General features: G+C 37.0%; 1 long non-coding RNA gene across 1 annotated transcript; it reads right to left on the reverse strand.

Annotated features, from left to right (window-relative positions):
• Positions 1-4,296: 4,296 nt before the first annotated feature.
• On the reverse strand, positions 4,297-5,701 carry LOC149247404 (uncharacterized). Its single transcript, XR_016265631.1, has 2 exons — positions 5,262-5,701; positions 4,297-5,128 (listed from the first exon to the last, which is right to left on the reverse strand). It is a non-coding gene; the product is annotated as an uncharacterized LOC149247404 (long non-coding RNA).
• Between the last annotated feature and the right edge of the window lie 10,719 nt (positions 5,702-16,420).

The raw sequence follows: 16,420 nt of genomic DNA on the forward strand, positions 1-16,420 counted from the left end.
TAGAGCCTCGCTGTAGCATTGTTTTTGGACTCTAGAAGCCATTTAAAGCCTCATTGGTTATGTATTTTGTCAATGATATCATTGATATGTATTGCACTCTATGCCATTTTGAAATATGCACCCTTACATGGTATATAGATGAGAAGATTTTCCATATTTTGTCTCTAATGGTTTGGAAACACGATTTGCAATCTTAAGAATAAATTTGTTTTCATTAGCATTAATTATTTTATGTATTTTTTCTAATTTCAGTTTATTGAATCCAATTCAAACTGATTTGGTTTACAGTTAGATAGGCCACCAATTCGAAACTCGGGTTCTAGTTTTTCAAACTATGGATTACAAGACTAGGTGGCAGTGACAAGTTTAGTTAGAACGAGTTAAGATTTTAGTGTTGATTGGAAAGAGAACGAGTTAAGACTTCAGTGTTAATTAGAGAGAAAACTAGTTGAATTCTCAGTTAACACATGATCACAACTGAAGGAAACTCGAGTGAATTGCTAAACAAACTAGACCTCCTTGCATGGTTTGAATTCTATCTATAAAGAAAAGAAAGAAGGTACAAATTCATATATCATTCTTTGTATGTGTAGGGTGTATAATTGAGGAGCAATTGTGCGCTAGGAAATAGGAGCCCAGGTGAGCTACGAAATAGGAGCCCAGGTGCGCTAGGAAATAGGAGCTTGTGCACAAGGATATAGGAGCTTGTGCACAAGGATATAGGAGCCTCGTGCACAAGGATTGTGGAGCTAAGGAGATTAGAATTCGCAAAGCAAGTCAGGTTACCCAGCAAGGGAACAATTGTGTGCAAGGTCAACATCAAGCAGTGATTAAGGAAGGACGAGATCAATTGTAGAAGCTGAGACAGAAGCCTAGCACTTACTCAAATACATATTGCTAACTGCAGTAGCAGGGTCAATTGTATTAGATCCATTTTCTCAAGAACAATCAATAAAATACCACAACACAAAAAGCAAGTTTTCCCTTTTGGGTTTCCTGGATAAAACAAGCATGTGAATTTTGTGTGCATGTGTTTTTATCTCTAGTGTTTTTCCCCTGCTTATAGATTGTTAAGAGACTCTATAACTTGGTGAAAGTAAATTTGGTTTCAATTTTCAGTTGCCTTGTTTTCAATAATTCGTCTAAGTAGTTGCAAAATTTCAAGAAAATTAACAAACTTGAAAAAAACTAAACCAAAAAACCAGTTGACCATAAAAGACATAAATATACAAATCTAGAGAAAAACACATATTCATGTGCATCCATGTGAATCCAAAACATTGTACACAACTATGCAAACTTCCTCTGTTATATAGCTAGTAAGGGTCCATATAACTGAAATAGCACCGAGTGCAATCCATCTCTAAACCAAAACATCAACAAAGAGCGTTAGATGACCTATGGAGTCCAAAAAACAATCATGTTATAACAAATACCTACATATCATAAAAATCATTGCCTTTATTGTTATCCTCGACATCGGTATCACCCTCTAAGCGTTAAAATAAGATACAAACAAACAAACAAAACAAAAAGAAACTTAACATGTCTAATCAAGATTTTACTTTATTGATGGGTACATTTTTACTAGGGTCGCAATAAAGGAGTTCAACAATCAATGCCGTCAAAATCGAGGTACATAAAGGGCTTGGTGCTCTTGTTAACTGTGAGTTCCATACCCTCATACATGACAAACTCCAATGGAAACGTTGCAATCCCCCAATCTCAATATCCTAAAAATTGTTATGTTTGTTGTATTTCAAGTGAGATCTAAAATTCTACTCTCTATACGAAATCCAATGAAGTTGGAACAACCCTCAAAATTTCTGAAATAATTAATGGTAATGTTAAAAAATTAAGTGGAAGTGATAGATTTAACATTACCATTAAATGCATAGCATCAATAAAGCCCTAAAGGTTGAATATTAGGATGCCCCACTCAAATTATTCCTTTCTTTTAAAAAATTTGCATTCCAAGGGTCTGTAGTAACATTGTTAAAAACTAACCGGTCGGTGAGATACTGAACTAGCCTTTTCCAATCACTAGCAGTGGTTTAGACCAGTTTTTGATTGAAAACGGTCAGACCAACCTAGTTCGGTTCTTCTAACATTGTTTAGCATTGTAATTGAATAAGATAAGGGTTGTTTTATTGCTCAAAATAAGAGTTTTCAATTCTGGTTTATGCATAATAAAATTTTCCTAAAGGGCTCAATCTTATCAAGAACACTTCAGTATCTTTTTCTCTTGGATTGCCTAGAAAATTGGAGCATTAAGAATTGAAATATTGTTCAGTGCCACTGCTATTTTATTTTGTATTTCATAACATTCCTAAGGCGAAGAAATAACTGTGCAACTTCAGTCAAGTTTGGGAAATGAGAGTGCAAGCTTCTAATGAGAGGAATTAAGCATTCAAGTTAGGATCCATGATGAAATTGTACCAGTGAATTGTATCCATCAAAAATACATTTTCTATGTTGTCTCTTTAGATGTGTCTTGGAGATACGAGAGATTTTGTTCACATGAATGTCAAGCATTGCAAATTAATGTGAACCAATTGAAAAGGATTGGCAAACTAGTGCTTTTATTGCAAGTCCTTTTGTTGATTTATTTTCTTGGATTTTAAAACAGATTTAAGTTCACATTTTTGTGAAACTGGGTTATATATTTTCTTTTAGATGAAAATAGTCCATAAATGCACAACTCATTTAGCATTGGGAAACTGAGTTTCCATTTTGGCGTTTGATATCATGAATATTTTCTTTAATGTAAATACATAATGTTGTACATGTGTTCCCAAATACCATCAATCACCCATACTCCTAAAGGACTGGGATTGGTATTCTCTGATTGTTGTTTTCAAATATTTCTGCTATTATTCTCTTTCTTCTTTCAGAAATGTCCCTAAGCCAAAACAAATGCAACTTAGGATGTAACATGCTTCAAAGTTCAACCACCTCAGGACTGATTTCATCTTTGCTTTGGGAAAGAGAGACACCTGAGGCAATTTTCATTTTGGTGCAACTAAAACAACCATACCTTTCTTATGACAGGTCTGGATTACTTTTCTTTTTCTTTGATTGATAAATGACCCCTTGATAACGAAGTGGCCTACCTTTGGCTTAGGGGTTGCAACAGATGGGTATCTATTGTGCCAAATTCACCCATGACATGCTCAACATCCGTAAGCCATCAAGGTCACAAAGACTTCCAACGAGTCACACATGCAGTAGTTAGCTATGCCAGCAGCACTAAAGTGGCAACATCTATACCCCAAGATCTAAAGCATTGAAAGTGCTTGAATTGACCATTATACGCCTGATGATTATTTTGTTTATGGATTGGGGAGAAAATAATGGCATATGGCTAAGCTCTGTTCAAGAAACTGAACTCATAAATCAATTGGGTTTCCTTGAATTAAATGCCTCTTCTGAAGATAACACACTTGATATTTGAATGGTAAATAAATAAAGTGATCACCGTTCCCATTGAGGTAATAAAAATAAAGATAGGAGAAAAATATATTCCATGTGTTCGAGACACTAATAAAATATTATAAAGTCATTGTTGTGAATGAGTATCAGAGCGTTCCCATTGAGGTAATAAAAATAAAGATAGGAGAAAAATATATTCCATGTGTTCCAGACACTAATAAAATATTATAAAGTCATTGTTGTGAATGAGTATCGGAGGGATAAATTCAGGAACACTATCATTTTCAATATCCTTTGTCACTGATTAATAAAATCAAATTTACATCGACAAATGACATTTTACCAGCCCGTTGAAAACGTTTTGCGAGCCCCTTGAAAACAAGGGCACTCCCTCAAATTTAATATATTTGTGGTTCTGTACACCTAAATTTTCAACAAAAGCCAAACAAGATAACCCATTAAAAAAATAATTCATTGGAACAAATAAAAGAACCCTGCTAAATAAATATTTTGTAGTTTTGTAAACGAGCCTTCAAAGATGTCCCGGGCATTGCCCACTTCAGAAGATCATAAAAATTCAAATCGCCTCTAGGACATTTTATTAACTTCGGTAGGTTTAGGGTCAATGAGCTTCACATTCAATCTTGCTTAAAAATGAACGAACTTTGATATACATCGTGGCCTAAAATAACGATTTGGGGTAATTGCCAAACAAGATAACCCATTAAACAAATAATTCATTGGAACAAATAAAAGAACCCTGCTAAATAAATATTTTGTAGTTTTGTAGTCATCCTCTGCATATTTAAAAAGATAAACGAGCCTTAAAAATGTCCCGGGCATTGCCCACTTCAGAAGATGATAAAAATTCAAATCGCATCTAGGACATTTTATTAACTTCGGTAGGTTTAGGGTCAATGATCTTCACATTCAATCTTGCTTAATATGAACGAAATTTGATATACATCGTGGCCTAAAATAACGATTTGGGGTTATTGACAACCATCATGGCCTAAAATTACGGTTTAGGGTTATTGACAACCATCATGGCCTAAAAGTAAGGTTTAGGACATATAGGCATAAATAAAGACCTGAGGTTAGGGTTAAATCCTTCATGCAGAATCCGATTTTAGGGCGAACCCTGATTTGCCCCTTGGAACCGCCATACCAATACAACTTTCTCTCAGAAACCCCAAATCTAAAACCCTAGACCAGCTGAAGTTTACATCAAATCAAATGCAATCACTGAGAAAATATAAAACAAAAATCATCTGACCTCGATAACCGATAAACTTACAGAAGCGGTCTTCAAGAGCCCAAAATGCTTGTTGCCTTTACGGAGCAAACACACATCAAATCGAATGCAATCACTGAGAAAATATAAAACAAAAATCATCTGACCTCGATAACCGATAAACTTACAGAAGCGGTCTTCAAGAGCCCAAAATGCTTGTTGCCTTTACAGAGCAAACACTCGATGTAGGTGAAATCCTTTTTATCTACGGACTTCCCATTTTTTCAGAACTCTGCGGATACAATTTGCTCTACTCTGCATCGCTCGGGAAAATCTTTGGATCGGGCTGCTCGCAAGAATCCTCTGTATAAGCTCCAAACCTGCCTTTGCATTCCAGAGAGCCTTTTGCGCAGGCGCCATCAATGACAGATTCTATAAATTAGGTGGCGGAGGCTAGAAGCTCTGTAAAACCAGCCACGTACCAAGGTTTCATTAAAGCCTGGGGAGGCATTGGGATACCAACCCAGTTTTGATTAAATTTCATTAAAACCGAGGGAGACAGAGGCATTGGATACGATATAATTTATGAGCTTACCGTACTGAAAAAAATTCTAAGAATTTCATGTTTTACATAGTTTAACTTAGGGTGCTGGGGGTTTCCCGGTGATGACTCCGCCGCCACCACCAGGGAGTCAAATCCCAATGGATGGCGTCAGCAGTGCACGGACTAATAAATAAAAGCTTTGAAATTACTTGTAAACCAGTTTCGATTTTTGTGTTGCCGTAATGCTTGCCAAACCCGCCATTTTGCTCGGCATCATTGTATCATCTGGATTCTGCATTCTTCATCCACCTTCCACAACTTCGCTATGGAGCTTCCAACTGCCATGGGAAAAACAATAAATCTATGCTGAAGTCCACAACACACAGGTTCATTTGGGTGATGTACTATTTTGAAGATTTTGTCCATAAAAAAAAATATTGTCGTGCGTTGATTGAGGTTCGTTGTACCTGACATTTGTGTTGGTTTTTGTTTATAGTCCTGCATTAAGATGTAATAATACCAACTTCATTCTCTTTTAATAAATGACCGTGTGAGGCCATAAACTCTATTAATAATTTTTTCCTAATGGACTTGCCCAAGTTTACATGTATATTAATTTGATTAAAGTCACATCCATGAAACTTTTCGAATGGACTGAAATACGCTATACGAAAATCTAATATAATAGTGTATAGGTGCAACTCCGATCTAGGATTTTCTTTTAATATGAGCTAGGTTATATTATAATTCCGAAAGAAGAGGAAAAGTTAACATTATTTATAATTTAATGATTAAATTGAGAAACTTATTTTTTTTTGTTTATCGAGAGTGGTACTTGATAGGAGTTGGAATTTTGGAATTTATAGTCAGTTATTGAGATAATAATCCGGCTAGTAATTCAAGTAAAAGCAATTTTAAGAGAGAAGTTGTACAATGATCAATATAGTTTTGCACACTCATAATTCCATACAATTATATGAACATGATGTATGGTCCTATAGTTGTATTGGCAAATTTATACAATAATGTGGATGGTTTATATAGTTGTTTTTATAGTTAATATCAAGAAGATTGAGCTACACGTTTTTGTGTGAGGATCATCCTTCTCACTCACCCTACAAAGAATTACAATCATATGAACATGATGTATGGTCATATAGACATGGTCTTATAGTTGTATGGGAAAATTTAGACAATAATGTGGATGATTTATATAATTGTTTTTATTGTCCATATCAAGAAGATTGAGCAACACGTTTTTGTGTGAGGGTCATCTTTCTCACTGAGCCGACAAAGAATTCTGATTTGTTTATGTGTGAAAGTCATGTAGAAAGATATCGTGAATACCCTAATTATATTCTTAAGTTTTCTAGAAACAACACACCAAAAATAAAATCTTTAAATATTTATAATAAATACAAAATTTATATAAATTTATATTTATTTTTAATATATACATATTATATATCAATTCTATATCAAAAAAATAAAAACATTATTCATTCTTGTAAATAATTTTGATTCTTTTTAATCTCTTAAGAATATTATTTTCACACATAAGTCTATGTCATTCTTGCACAATAAACAAAAGTGACATGGTGACAATGTGTAAAAAAACAAGAGCTGTGATATTGTCAGCACATGGCCCTTGTTTTGTAATGTAACTTAATGGTTAAATACACATATTGTCGGTTCTAATTCATTGATATGGTTATTTTATTTATTATTTTTCAATGTATTTTTTAAGCTACTATATTAGTCAAAAAAATATTTATTAAAAAATATCATTATTATTTTGATAAAGGATTAATTATTTTTTTAGATTTTTATATATTAGTTAAATTTTATTTATTAAACTTTGAATCATGGTGTCTATACAGTAGAGGGATAAATTAATCGCCCTCGTGATTAATGCGTCCAAAGCATTCACTATAAGGGAACGACAACGCCTCAGGCATGCCCCTTTGTCTGTACATAATCTGAGAGATCGCGATGGTGGCAAGCTCCTCTCAACTCAGCACTTATGGCCCATCAAGTTTTGGTACACACCTCCACCTGATGGCAGTAATGGCTTGCCTGTACAGAATGTTAAGAATGCCAAAACCATGGGCAACAGAAGGTAGAAACATTATTTACAACATCCCTTCACAGTTGTTATAGTGAGGGATTGCAGCAGAGGCAGGCCGCCTCTCCCTCCCTGGCACATCTAGGGCACTGAACAATTTGATGATTACATCCCCTATTGCTATTGACGCCTAATTGCATACCTGGAGACCCAAGAGATGGGCATCACCGGTGATAATGTGTGGTCTCTCCGCAATCTACAAGGTCGCCACCTCATAGACCAATAAGATGCTACTATGGTCTTAGAGGGACGTGTTTGGGACCTATACTTTTCACATTCAACGTGCCATGGCTGGGTTGCGAGCCATCATTGGTGCTTTGGGGCTTCAACTCTAGCATACTTCCTTGTTTGCAAACAACTCCTCTTCACAAAGCCCTATGGATTCTACCTCACAAGATACCAGGCCCTATAGGCAGCATACGCGTCACACTTAGGGTCAATCCTCATCCAGGCCTCAGCAACAGCGCAGTACCATGGAGAACATTCTTGCAGATCCTGGAACATCTAGTAGTAAGGAAGCTCATACAAGTGTCCCAAGCGGCATCACCCATCCTCTACCTACAATGCACCAACCATCAATTAGGCACTTGTTTCCTGTAATGCGTCATCTTCTAGTTGGGCAACCTCCGCCAACTGAGCACCCTCCACCCGATGATGAGGACTACTACAGACCAACGCCAGTGGAATGGGAAGATCCTCCTTAGCTCAAGCATCGCAAGGATAACCCCAGGAAGTAGCACTTGGCATTGCTTAGGCTTCCATTGCGACTAAGGTCATTTTGAGGCTTTTTACCTTCTATTGTTTTTTGATGATATAAACTATACAAGTGGTCATCTAATCTCCCTCACAATGGCAGATGGTCCTGCCTGCCACAGTTTGTGACAACTAGCCTATTTTGCTTATGGCGCAATCTTGTATATGGCTAGCCAAATCCCTCCAAACATGTAATCTTTATACATTTTCTACAACGCAAAGAGGTCTAACTTAATATATATATATATATAGTTTTGTGACAACTAGCCTATTTTGCTTATGGCGCAATCTTGTATATGGCAAGCCAAATCCCTCAAAGCATGTAAACTTTGTACATTTTCTAGAATACAAAGATGTCTAACTTTTATATATGTGTGTGTGTGTGAAGAGTAAAGTGAACCACTTAACAAAGAGAATTTAATTAGATTCACATAAAATTTAAGCATATTTTTTTCTCTTATAAACATGTCAACTATCTTAGGGAAGTAATTGAACTGAAGACGTGGGAGTGAGTAGCTAAGATTTTATAGTGGTTTTTGTTCATCCGTGTTATGTTGATCATTTTTATTGTAGATTAGGGTTTCATTTGTGGTTGGGTGCAGATTTTTTCAATTTTCATGATAGCTTTGGATTTTTTTCCATTAAATCAGGGTTTGTCTTGATTTGCAGTTGGCTCAATTTACTATTAGCTCGGTAATTATTTTCTTGTTCCATGTGTTCCCAACTCACTGGGGTCTTTCATGTTGTCGGACTACGATCTAGTGGTGTTTCTCTAAATCTTGAGTGACTAAGACCATTGCTTGTTCAATGGGTCTCCAAAGCAGATTTGTTGAAAAGGATGAATCAATTCTCTCCCTTGATTTGGGAATTTTCTCCTCTGCAAAGAATAATGTGACTACATTGAAGGAAACAGGATTAATTGGTAAGTATATTGGCCCTTGCCCTAACTATAATTATGTTTTAGAATGGGTCTCTATTAATTGGGTAAATCGTGAGCTTGTTGGTATTTTCTATCATGGAAGTAGTTATTATACTTTTTTAAAACAAGGAGGATAGAGATCAAATACACAAATATTGACATTTTTTCATGGACACTATAGGAATGTTTATCACCCATTGGTCTCTAGATTTCAACCCCGTGATGGAAATTTCTTCTGCACCTGCGTGGATTAGATTGTCATATATTCCCCTTCTTTGCTAGGGTGAAGGTATTTTCAAGGCTATATGATTTGTGAACTGTCGTGGATATTCCACTGGACAATTCGTTATAGCAAATCCGATAATAATATATTAAAATTCTGAATTTTTACACTATTACAGTTTTATTAAACTTATAGATATGTAAATTTAACTGTAATTAGTACCTGCATGCAAATGGAAATTATGCAGAAAAGTAGAGAACGGCGAAATAAGCTCACACACACACACACATAAGACACAAGATATGCTATGGGAAACCCTTTCGAGAGAAAACCCTGCTGGAAGGTGAGGTCGCTTCACTCTCTCAGTCTAGAAAATAAGGTTGCAGGTACAAAGAAATAATGCATGTGGTATGTGGGCTACTACAGTGCACAGATCATCTATGTGTGCTCTATCTCCTATCTCTCTTGGCTATCTTTTCTCAACTATGGAAGAAAATGCTCTCGAAAGAATGGAATGTTTCTTCCTCCTAGTGGCTCGATTATAACACAACCCGATAGCCTACTAGTGGTTAAGTTTGACTACATAAACTCTTAACTAGAGTTACAATATAGACTCTTCTAGAGTCTTTTACATCAAAAACACATGGCTAGCCCCTTTTCCATGAATAATGGGGGCTGATGCGGCATCCTCTCGAACTATATGTGTGAAAACAGGAAGGTCAACTTCTAAGTGGCATAACTTTTGCATACAGACTTTGATTGATGCACTTATTTTGTCGTAGGAAATATCTTTGTGTGTAGAGTAACATGAAAAGATGTTGTGCTAAAGAAACAAAGTTTTACCCCCAAAAAAACATCATTTGATGCCTCAAAATGCTCCTAGAATGTTTCAAACCCCGTTTTTCCAAACTGGGTCCCGCCAGTAAAAATGGTCATGTGAGTTGATTACTCCACTTTTTCCACTATGAATGCATCGATATGGATGAAAAACAATATAATGATCCAATTCATATCACTATAGGATATAAATTGGGCTGATTTATTTATACTGGTGTAGATAAGGAGAATATCTTCTCTTATGCCATCAATTACGTTGAAATGGGTTTTTCAAAAGGCCTTCCCAAGGTTATTCAACTTAACTTGGATAGTTGGTACCATCTCCAGAACCCTAGATTATGAATAAGTTCCCTTTAAATGTAATTCTTGCCATGAGTATGGAAGCTTTGCAAAAAGTTGTCCTAAGGCTCCAACTTATCATCATTCTTCTAATCATTTGTCGTCTTCTCATAGTAATGATGAGAAAGGAGCATTCAAACTAGTTACAAGAAAACACAAAAAGCAATTGACTAAGAGGAAACATGCTAGCAAGCATGAATCTCATCAGCATCCTCCCTCCAATAATAGATATGAAGTTTTGAAGTTCCGAATGGCAAAAATTATGGGTGATGAGGCCCAAGTTGATAAATCATTCCTAGATTAAGTGTCTCCAAAGAATATTAATTCATTTGTTGAGGAAAAATCTGCATCCAACGATACTAACAAAATCCCTCTTATAGAAAATAAAGAAGAAGAAGTTGCGACAAAGCATGAGGAGGAAATCAAACCCACTCTTCTTCTCCTTCCTACTCAAATGTGTTAAAAAATAATATGTGTTCTTCCCCTCCTTTAAGTAGAATTTGGAAAAATTAAAACAAGAAAGCCCTGAAATTTGGTGTCGAGAACTCTCTTGCCTCTCATGGGTCTAACAGTGAGTCAATTTCTCTCAAATCTTAAAAATGTTTTGTTTTTGCATCATCATGTGCAAGAAATTTGTAAGAATCTACTCATGTTCTCAAGAAGCGGTAGGTGCAAGCTTTAGGTGGTTTAGTATCAGATCTTTGCCCCTCTTCTTTTTTTGGGTGAATTACGAGTTTTAGCTCCTTTCTTTTTAGATTCGTGGAAGAAATATTTTTTGTAGGAGTCACTATGATGTACTTGTTGCGTATTCCCGACGCAATTTTTTATTAATACAAACTCTCTCTCTCTCTCTCTCTCTCTATATATATATATATATATCGTTTGAGTAGTTGTAAGATGGGCACTTTTTTATTTATTTTTATTTTAATAAGTGATAAATAACTGAAGAATTGAATTTGTAATATATTATTATAATAATTTTAAATTGTATTGTCAACATAACCTTGTATACCGAAGAAGGAGGGACCTAGTCGACCTCTTCTCCCTTCACAATGGGAGATTGAAAAGCAACACCTAGCCATGAGACCATACCAATTATCAAAAACCACCATGGGACAAGAGACATGAGACTGGAAAGTAGAAAACAAAATGACATAGAGAGGGGTGGGAGTCAAGGTCGAATGGGAGGGAAACCAAACGAAGGGACCATGGAAAATAAAGGTAAACACGAGAAGAAAAACTAAGAATATAAGAGTCCAAAAGGGGAGGCCATGTGGAAATGAAGACTACACTGAGGCTTAAAAACCAACTCAAAATCCCATGTAATAAATCCCCACCAAGAATAGCAAGCCCAAAGAGAGAAAATAAAACCAAAATTGTATGAAACAGAAATTCCTATAAAACACTAATATCATCACATCTATGACCGAGGAGAAGTTCAAGATGGAAAGGAAGAAAAATGTGAACTCGTGACTCCCTCTTTGCAGTTGCAGTGCACCCGAAGTGGCATGTTCTAGGCTGACTAGATACCAGCTGAGAACAACTACCAACCCTACATGTAAATCTAGCTCCATCCACCAACTAGCATTGGTTCACCTAATTCCTAAACTTTCCTTTCCCAAGGATGGTAATTATACAAAGGACAACAATTTCCCACTAGATCCGCATAAATGGAAACCCCCATGCAACTATATAAATTGTAGGTTGCCTTTCCTTATCAACATTACCCGAATCAATTTCATCATACGCCATTGTTTGTCCAAATTCATTCATGATTACCACTCATTGGCTCCTCAAGTTTACATGTAGGATGGGTTGTCCTTCTCTGGACTCCCATGCATCTACAACCATCACCTTCAACCTCTTCCACGCACAACACAGACTATGTCGCAGTTGCAGGTGTACTATTAACCATGCAACTCTTCCTATTTTCATTAATTTCTTCACACTCATTTCAATTAGTGGTGGTTTCCCCACCGTATGAGCACCCTCCTTAGGGGATGAATAATTTAACATTTATAATTGATTCTATTATCTAAAAATTTAAACGAGAAAAAAATATTTAAATTTTATCTATTAATATTTTAAACTAATATTTTTATATCTTTATTTTATTTTTATTTTTATTATAACAATTAAAAAACTTTATGTTATGCACAATTTGGCTCTGAGGAAGCTTTGACAGTTGCTTTTCTCCCGATATCCTGCTTTGATTGGTTCCCATGACCCCTCTAGAGTCCTCTACGGGGGGCCAACCCCCTCCTCCACCTAATCCAGCTCCAATCGCGTTCTCGTCTCTTATTTCATATCTCAACCCATCTTGTGATTACCCCTCTATTTCTAGATTTGTTAAACGATTAGACTCCATATATGAGATTAATCAGCCTCTGACCGTTCCTCGCAAGGCATCTCTCTCCCTTACTGAGCGAGGATTGGTCGAGCAATTCACTGGTCTCTATCCTTCTCCAAAAGTTGTGCAAAAATGGATAGAGTGAAAATGGTCTCAAAAAATCAAAGGAAAAATCTTGGCTCGCTTTTGTGGAAGAGGATACTTCACCTTCTATTTTGAATCCAAGGAAGATAGAGACTTAATCTTCAGGAATGGATTGTATTCCTTGGATTCGAGGGGTCTCTACTTGAATAGATGGACCCCAAATTTTGATCCTAAACTTGATATCCCTAATGTTGTGCTAGTCTAGGTTTGTCTCCCTCACCTCCCCCTTCCCTCCTGGGGGGACGAATCAATAAGAACCACACGAAATGCAATCAAAAAATACATAGATCAGAGTGAACCAAAGGAGAACATGCATGCATGCGCAAAGATCTACGTAGAATTCAATCTGTCCAGAGGAATTCCTGAAGCAGTGAAGCTCAGGGTTGATAACTGGATGCATATTCAACAACTAGACTATGAACAACTACCCTTCAAATGCAAGGTATGTCATGAATATGAACACTTCACCAATAAATGTCCAAAACATTATGCATCTCAATCTTAAGAGGCTTGAGATGAACAATGGGAAACAATCAGACGTAAAAATAACAACCCCAACAAATATTCAAAACAACTCGAGCCTTCACACCCTCACCGTGCATTCTTTGCTCCTTCAAATGCCAACCCCTTGCCTCAATCTAGGGCCTCGATGCCCAACTCCTCTAATACCTTTGGGATTTTAGCCAATGGACTCATTCTTAAGGAAAGCGAAAGCATCGAAATAACCTTAAAACCAATCAGGGAGAGTCAAGGGCTCTGCCACCCCTTTGTAATGTAAATAATGAATAAGGTCTTCTGGAATTGCATAGGCCTTGGGAATGTTACAAAAATAAATGGAATAAAATAAATGATAAGATCAGGAATCCCATAGTCCTATTAATCCAAGAGACCAAAGCAAGCGAGGAAGAAATGACATCCATAATCAAGAAAATTTCCAAGGATTTCAAAGAGGTAAGAATCAATGCTCAAATGAGAATAACTCAAGCAAAGAATGATTTTCTATCATAAGGGGCTACACGTGAGATTGGGAACTAAACGTGAGTGCGCGCTGCTTGCTGAAGGAGCAACAAAGCCCTAGCCAGAGAACGTCGCAAGAATCTCGCAGCTACCCCTCAGCGGCTTCCTGCTGCTGGGGTTTGAGCACCATGGACGCAACAGAGGATGGAGAGCCTCTCTCAGATCAACAGCAAGAAAATGAAGGAACAACAAAAGCTTTTGCCTCTCTCCTCTCCATAATGGGCCCGGCAAAGAACAGACCATCACTCAGCAATTTTTTTTAAAGATTGGAAGACATTCCTGAAATATCACTTCCTCCTGCCCTTCCCCATAGAGCAGCACTTTCTCTGGCAGAGCGTGGATTAGTGGGGCAATTTACGGGGTTATGGCCATCGCCCAAAACTGTGCAAAAATGGGTAGAAAGGAACTGAACCGCATCAATAGATGGAAAAATATCAATCGGGTTTTGTGGAAGAGGATACTACACCTTTCACTTTGAAACTAAGGAGGATCGAGATCTGATTTTCAGGAATGGACCTTATTTTATGGATACAAGGGGTTTGTATCTAAACAGATGGACGTCAGATTTCGACCTAGAAATGGATGTCCCCAATGTCGTCCCCGTCTGGGTTAGATTGCCACACCTTCCCCTTCACTATTGGGGGGACGATTCAGTCAAAGCCATAGGAAACGTAGTTGGGAAATATATAGACAGATGCGAGCCAAAGGAAAATATGCATGCATGTGCCAGAATCTGTGTAGAAATGGATCTTGGGAAAGAGCTACTAGAAGCTATCAAAATCAAAGTGGACCAGTGGACGCACATACAACAGCTAGATTATGAACAAATCCCCTTCAAATGCAAGGTATGTCACGAATATGGTCATTTTTCAAATAGATGTACAAAAAAAATAAATGAAAAGAGTGAAGATCTGGAAAAAAAATGGGAATAGGTCAAAAGAAAGAAGACAGTCCACAAACAGACAAATATGTCTACCGCGCAACCCTCCACATCCTCTGATCTCCATCCCACATCACCCAAAGAAGATAATAATCCTCTTGCCACCCTTAATCCTTTTGAGCCTCTGGATCCTTCAACTCCCCCATCCCCTTGACCAAGATCCAGATCCACATCCAGATCCCCACAACATACCCCCAACCCCCCTTCATCCCCTCTGGTATCAAACTCTCGCACCTCTCCCTCCCCCCCAGTAGATAGAATTCTAACCAGAAAACAATCAAAGGAAGCACCCCCAAACGTAGAATAAAAAAAAAAAAGCAGGAAGAAAGACAAACAAATAACTCAGGGATGAAGCAGTAGCAAAGGAAATGGCATTAGGAACACAAAAACCTATGGAAACCTTCTTAGGAAGGAGTACAGGAAACAACGAAAAGAGTCAGCAAAGAGGGAAAGGAGCCATGCACCACCCAACAAGTAAATAATGATAGTGGTCTCCTGGAATTGCAAAGGAATGGGATCATCCATCAAAGAAAATGCCACAAGAGACATTCTGGCAAAAGAAAACCCAGATATCCTTATGATTCAGGAGACAAAAACAAACAATCAAGAAACTGAAAATATAAAAAAAAAAATCAGAAATTATGAAGGGGAAGCAATACAGGCAACAGGAGCGTCTGGAGGTATTTGCACAATATGGAAAAAAGGAACCTGGGAGTTAATAAAATACAAAAAAGACCAGCATTGGATCCAAACGGATCTAATGCAAATCAACACAAAAGAGAGGTACAGTGTTATAAATATATATGCCCCAAATCACTACAAGGAAAAAGAGCAATGTTGGGCCACCATAAAAGAAGCACTAAAATAAGTACAAGCTGGGAAAATAATTCTAGGAGGAGATGTAAATTTGGTAAGAAGTATAGAAGAAAAGTTTGGAGGAACATACCATACTGACCCATCCAGGGATATTCTAGAAGAAATAATGGAACAACATAATTTAATAGACATGTCGCCAAGCAACGGGAAATACACTTGGAGCAATAAAAGAGTGGGCAAAAGCAACATAAAAGAAAGGTTGGATAGAATTATGATACAAGAAAACATAATAGCAATGCACAGCTCCATAAAATAAAAAATTATACACACCACAGCATCTGACCATAAACCGGTGACAATAGTCATGGGAAAAATGGAAAATCAGGGACCGCTCCCGTTTAGATATAACTCAATTTGGGACAACAACACAGAAATCAGCGAACTAGTCAAGGAAGCATGGGAGCTAAGAGTAACAGGATCACCTCAGTATATTTGGGAAACAAAATTAAAAACTGCAAGAACCAAATTAAAGGAATGGGCAAGAGAAAATGAATTTAAAAGAAAAAAAGAAAAAAGAGTTACAACAAAAAATGGAAAGCATGCAAAATGAAAAAGAAAACAGAGAAGAAGGCAAGCAAGATTATCGAAGAGAGAAGGAAATCTTCTAGGAAATATATAGGGAAAATAGGAAAGAAGAAGAAGAGCAAGACTGGAATCCAGAAGTTTGTGGCTCAAGGCAGGCGACAA

Source organism: Pinus tabuliformis, chromosome 7 (assembly GCF_031772625.1).
Source record: "Pinus tabuliformis cultivar Carrire ecotype Pingquan chromosome 7, CPIR1, whole genome shotgun sequence".
Lineage (NCBI taxonomy): Eukaryota > Viridiplantae > Streptophyta > Pinopsida > Pinales > Pinaceae > Pinus > Pinus tabuliformis.